This window comes from Egretta garzetta, unplaced genomic scaffold (genome assembly GCF_000687185.1).
Source record: "Egretta garzetta isolate BGI_Z169 unplaced genomic scaffold, ASM68718v1 scaffold287, whole genome shotgun sequence".
Taxonomy (NCBI): domain Eukaryota; kingdom Metazoa; phylum Chordata; class Aves; order Pelecaniformes; family Ardeidae; genus Egretta; species Egretta garzetta.
This window is the reverse complement of record NW_009260435.1, coordinates 4,578,228-4,584,045: the sequence shown is the minus strand read 5'-3', so window position 1 is coordinate 4,584,045 and position 5,818 is coordinate 4,578,228.

Sequence of the window (5,818 nt, the reverse complement as noted above, 5' to 3'; positions counted from 1 at the left end):
GTGATACAAAATGCTATCAGGGAGGGTAGGAAAGAATAAGCTAAAGTTGTGGGATACATGGAGATAGATGTCAGAAGGACAGAGTTAGCACCTGGGCTACACTCTTATTTTCTGAACTGAGACTAAACACTTTCACAGTTCTCTTGCTGTGGCAGCAAGTTTCAGACTGTACAAATATAAGGCCTGAAGTGAAGGGGATAAAGTATTATTTATTCTGCTACATGATGAATGATTGTTTATAAAATAAGGCTGAATGCATCTTTCTTCCCTTCCTCCCCTCCCAGAAAAAAGACTTAGAACACAATAGAGAAAAAAACTTCTCAAGGTTTCAGTAGAGAATTTTTCTTTTATTTTATTTTATTTTTGTTGTTGTTGCTGCTGCTGCTGCTGCCCAATGGGTGTAGTCTCAATGGCAATAAGAAAACTTTGGCCAGACCTAGTAGGGTTAGCTGTTGACAAAAATTTACACTATTTAAAGGCATAGTCAGTTAGGTTCTCAGGATCTTCCCACCAAAAAGGTGAATATTCAGATCAGATAAGAAAATTTATTGTCTTCCAAAAGTAACCTCTTTACATTGTAGGTTTATATAATGCATTTTGACAGTTTAATTACTGATTTTCTTGAGCTATACACAGTTTGATTGAAATGGAGTAATTGCTGAAGATCAAGCATAACAATAGCTCTATGTGCTATCAGAAAATTTGCTTTTCCCAGAGCCAGAGTCACACAGCAGAAATCCCCCAAGCTGGTATTTCTTCTTGGCTAGAAATCTGAATACTTGTATCTAATTTTCTAGGTCATCAGTCATAGGCAGGTAGGCTGAATTTACGCTGCTTGAATGTGGACATATCTTCCCACATCCTGTCCAAATTCAGGTGGTTGCCTTGTTGTGTGACAACTGAGAACCTCCACAAAACAAAAACTAATTTCTGGCAGGAGAGGAGCACTCACATGGACAGCCCAGAAGCTTCTGCTGATCCACTTACTGGAGCAGCTGTTTCTTTTCTAGCCTTCTGTGCTGCAGGAGTTGCTACTGCTGTACATTTCCCTGCTATGAACTCTGCTATATAATTTCAGGACATTCCTAAAACACTTTCAGCTTTCTCAGTTCCAGCCAAGAGAAGGGAAATAGCTGTCTGCCCTGGTAGTACAGAGGGAGATGCTGCAGAGACCTGTTGTGTGAAGGGCTGGACATCAGAAATAATCATTAGGTTTCTTGTCTCCTTTTTTCCATGCCTGCTCTATCCCACTGTTCACTGTCATCGTGTGTTGCTGTACCAATAAGATCAGTAACATAAATCTGTTAAGGATATGTAATGGTAATTGTTCTTTGTTCTGCCAGGAATAAAAAAGAATCCCCAACAAAACTCTAAAGCTATACTTCAGTACAGCTCGTAATCATGTAGATGTGGCAGCTGATGTTACAATGATAGTGTATTTGTCTGTATATAGCTCAGAGCATTGGCAAACGAGCTGCTTAACAAGGATGGAACTATGTCTTTTGAAGATACAGGCCTTCTTGTTGTCCAGGACAGTGGGTCTTTCTAAAACTTTTCTCACCTTGTATTCAGTAGAACTGGGTCTGGTATCATTTGGCATAGTGTAAATCAGAGGAGATCCTTGAAATTTAATGCAATTTCTGTCGCAGTGTAAGGCTATGACTGGGCTCTCTCACCAGGAGAGTCACTTCCTTTTGGCTTTGTTCATTCACAGTTCTTTTCAGTTTGGTGCTGGGTACACGATTTCAGTCTTTCTTGTTTTTCTTTCCCCCACATTACATATTACTTGCCCTTTTCTGTTACTTGTCTTCTTCACCATTCTTTTTCTTTTTCACAATAGCATGCTTTAAATCAAAGTGGACTGGGTGGGGTTTTTGCAAGACTTTTTTTTTTTTTAAACACCAGATTACTGTAGTCAAGTAAGTGATTTTAATAGAGACTTCACTCAGTAGAACATAAATCCAACCATTGTATAAATACAAGCAAACAGTTTTAAATAATCTATTTATCTTTTTTGGCCTAAACCTCTCCAAAGATATAAAAAGAAGGATGTGGGAAAGCATCTTACCAAGAATGATTTTTTTTTTTTTTTGGTCTTTCCATTACTTGTTTTTTGTTTATTTTGTCAGAGAATTACATGAGTAATTCATAACTACCAGCTAAAGCAAATCTGATTTTAAAAGGAAACACAACACAAAACCTTGGGAGACATGTTTGCTCAGCTGAAAAGTAGTGAATAACAGTAGTGTAATTAGGGTGAAAGGAGTCTTGCAAAAAAAAGAATAAAAAACTCCCCACCTTCTCAGAGCTATTTTAAGATCTTAGGCCATGAGTTAGGTCATGAGCTTCTTAGCATTTGGTGTGGTATCTGAGTAGACCCTTGGATTATAGATCAGGGCAGGTGCAGAAGACTGTACTATAAATACTTTACCCTTAAGGAGTTCACAAATTTCTTGAATGACAAACCGGACAGAAACGTATTAGTTCTGATGAGGAAAATTATTAAAATTTTAGCATAATTTAAAGCTTTATTTTCCAACAAGTCATCCCATAGTTCTTAACTATAAAAGCTAAAATGCTCTTCACCATTACTTTAGAAATGTTACAGAAAGCCTTTTACAGTTACAGCATGTATTTATTAAGCACGACTGGTATGTTCAGGGGTATTTCTGTACTCATTTGCTGCCTACTGAGCTGTGCAGAGAACTGACCATCAGGATTCCTGCCTTCTATTTCAGGGCCTTCTCTTGCCTTTGTGTATGACCAGTTCCCTCAGGGAAACTTTGCCATTTATACACTTCTCTCAGAAATATTGTCCCTCAGCTCCCTTAGTGCAAAGCTCTCAGAGATCCTTACAGGATAAAATACACTAACTGTAGTGGTAAAACCTGCCTAATTTCACCAGTACCTATTGTTTTATCTGTTTTCCAGATGAATACAAGTGTTTCCAATTTTCTATTTTTTTTAATGATACGGCACACTGACGTTGCTGCTCCCTTTGTCCAAAATGAACTTCCAGTTTTACAAGGGCTTCAGAGGTTTCAGAGACCTTTGAGAAAATAGTTCATATTTTATTTATATTTGCCTCCCTATGAGGGAACACTCCACTTTTCAAATTACAGGGTTATGAGTTCATTCTGACTGACCTAATTTGAATCCTTAATCATCTTTTAAGAGGCGTGTTTTCATAAAACTGGCAAAACCAGTTGGAGTATAAAGCTAGGTGTCATTTCCTGCATATTCCTTAAAAAAAAAAAAAAAAGGAAGAAAAAAATAAAGGAAAAGAAACTCCAAGGGTATGTTTGAAGTTTTTCCAGATATATCTACCTACCCTTTTGTCTGTTACCAGAATCAACAGTGTTAACTCCCTTTGACCAGCCCAATCCATGCACAAAAAAAGCAGGCTTTTCTCAAGGCAAATTCCTGCCTGTGTCAAGGGATATATGCCATGACGGAAACATCATGGTATAAACGGGTCCCAGCCTTGTTCTGGGAAATGATAGCTATTGTCAGTGAGCCTGAAGTGCAACATCACCTACTCATAGGAGGAGGAGTGAATTTCAAAACCAGTATATCCTTCTCTGGTTCTTTATGTTGGCTGTCTTGATTTTCTGAAGAGCCTGATTAAATTAACAGAATTCAAAATGAGTGCAGTAGGTACTCCCCAGAAGCAAGTAAAAAAAATGCTGCTAGGGAGTTCCTGCACTATTTGTCAGTGAGAAAGATGAGATAGCCACTGTGGTGAAAAACAAAAAAAGGTGTAACAAGTAACATTACAGAATTGGTATTATGTCAGAAAAGCTAAGTTTGTGCTGCCTTATTTCTTCAGTATGCAAAAATAATATGTATACAGTCTTTCTTCACATATCAATTAAAGAGGGGAAAGACTATACAAGCTACTTGATTTCCAAGCCTATCTTTCTTAGCCAGCTGGAACAGAAATTTCCAAGCAATTGAAATCGTTAATGAAAGGTATAGCAAACATGTTTACACGTGTCTGTACTTTTCACATTCCCTCTCTGAGGGGTGGGGAAAAAAATCACCACCAGCCAGTTCAGCCCCATGGATACAGGGTCATCTTGATACAAACAAGGTTTATTAATTGGATGTTTTCATGTAAGTGGAACCTCAAGATTTTGCTTTTCTGTGGACCTGATCACATCCTCCAGGTATTTTTTTTTAAAAAACTTTGAGTTCCTTTCTTTCTCCCCATATCTCATACTTTCTCACGTATCCCAGAGGCTCCCATGTCATGGCTAACATTCTTTTAGAAAAATGGAGCCGCACAGTAATTCTTTAAGAGCCTATCAGTACCACTCCCAAATTATCCAGACAGGATACTGTTTGTTTAATTTCACAAGGCATTTGTTTTCCCCAAAGCCAGAAGAGCTACCTCAGTGAATTCCCAGCCATGATACTCTACGCTTTTTAAGGATTTTTTTTGTGGCAGAGGAGTAAGTTCTCCTAAACTGGGAACAAACATACCGATACGTGTCATAATGCAGTCAGGTTGTTGAACAATATGTTACTAGGTGTCTTTTAAATATTCACTAAATTCCCTCAGAAAGCCCCTAGTCTGTTCTAATTGGCTATATTGTAAAAGCAAGGTAAGTGCAAAGAGGAAAAACTACACTTTAGAGTTGGCTATGACTAAATCTGCGGACTTTTTCAATATCCTGGTGTTTTTAAACATTCTGTGACATCACAATGCTGTTCATATTTTGGTGGGTTTAAATAGTATTTTTTTGGAACTGACAGATAGGGATGAATGAACAATATTGTTTGTATAGAAAAGAGACTTCCACTCTCTAGGAACATTTTGCTTTGTATTTTTTACTATTACTACTGTTATTTTACTATTATTGTTATAGGAATTTGGTCATTCAACCAAATGCAGTGAGAAAGGAATGCAGTGAGAAATCATTTTTTCTTTAAGCAGGCACAAGGAAGGCTTCTACTTTGCCAACAGTCTTTCACGCTCTCTAGCAGCAATGCATGGGAAGCCCTGCTCCTAGTTGCCAGCTTCTCTGAACTTTGCACAGTTCACAGCTGAAACTGGAGTATGGCCTTTCCCAGGAGCAGAGGAAGACAACTGTTGGTCTGAACCTTCATCAGGGGGCTTTGCTATCTTGAAGAGCTGAAGCTTCATCGTGCAGTTTGTTCAAGCTCTTCAGGAGCTGGCCTCCAAGGCCTGCTTTGCAAATCCAGCCCTTATTGCCCTGGCAAGTACAGCGGGCCGGAAGCCGTAGGATATTCCCTCCTCCTGCAAAGTAACATCAGTTCAGCTGATCCAGTGACAGCACCAGGGAGGAATTTTCTGCTGCAAGTACTGAGTGCAGACAAAGAGGCTGCTTAATTTTCTCTTTGTGCAACCCAAATACCACGGGGCTTGTGCACGTCTGTGTACCTTCTGCACTGTACGAGGGAGTGTGTGTCGTGGGGACAGAGCGTGTTGTGTCTTGCTGTGCTGAGACTGCGAGAGACCCACTAGAAATGAAAATAGGTCTCTACTTAATTATATGTTATTTTGTTAATTGTTTCTCTCTGCTGCCTGTCTCTTACTGGCATTGCAGGCGCAGGGGGCGAGACGCCTCTCTGGCCAGTTTCTCTGTCTCAGGTTCTCCGGGGCTTTATCCCCGGAAGCTGTGGCTACCCCCAGGGGGGGCATCCGCCCCATCACTGTCCCAGTTGAGGGGCATTGTAACTCCCCTCTGCCTTTTCAGTTCAGCTCAGCGCCCCTTGCATGTGCAGCACTGAGGCACGTCTCCCTGCAGAGCCAGGAGTCCCAGCGAGGCGCTACCGAGGAGGCGGCAGCCCT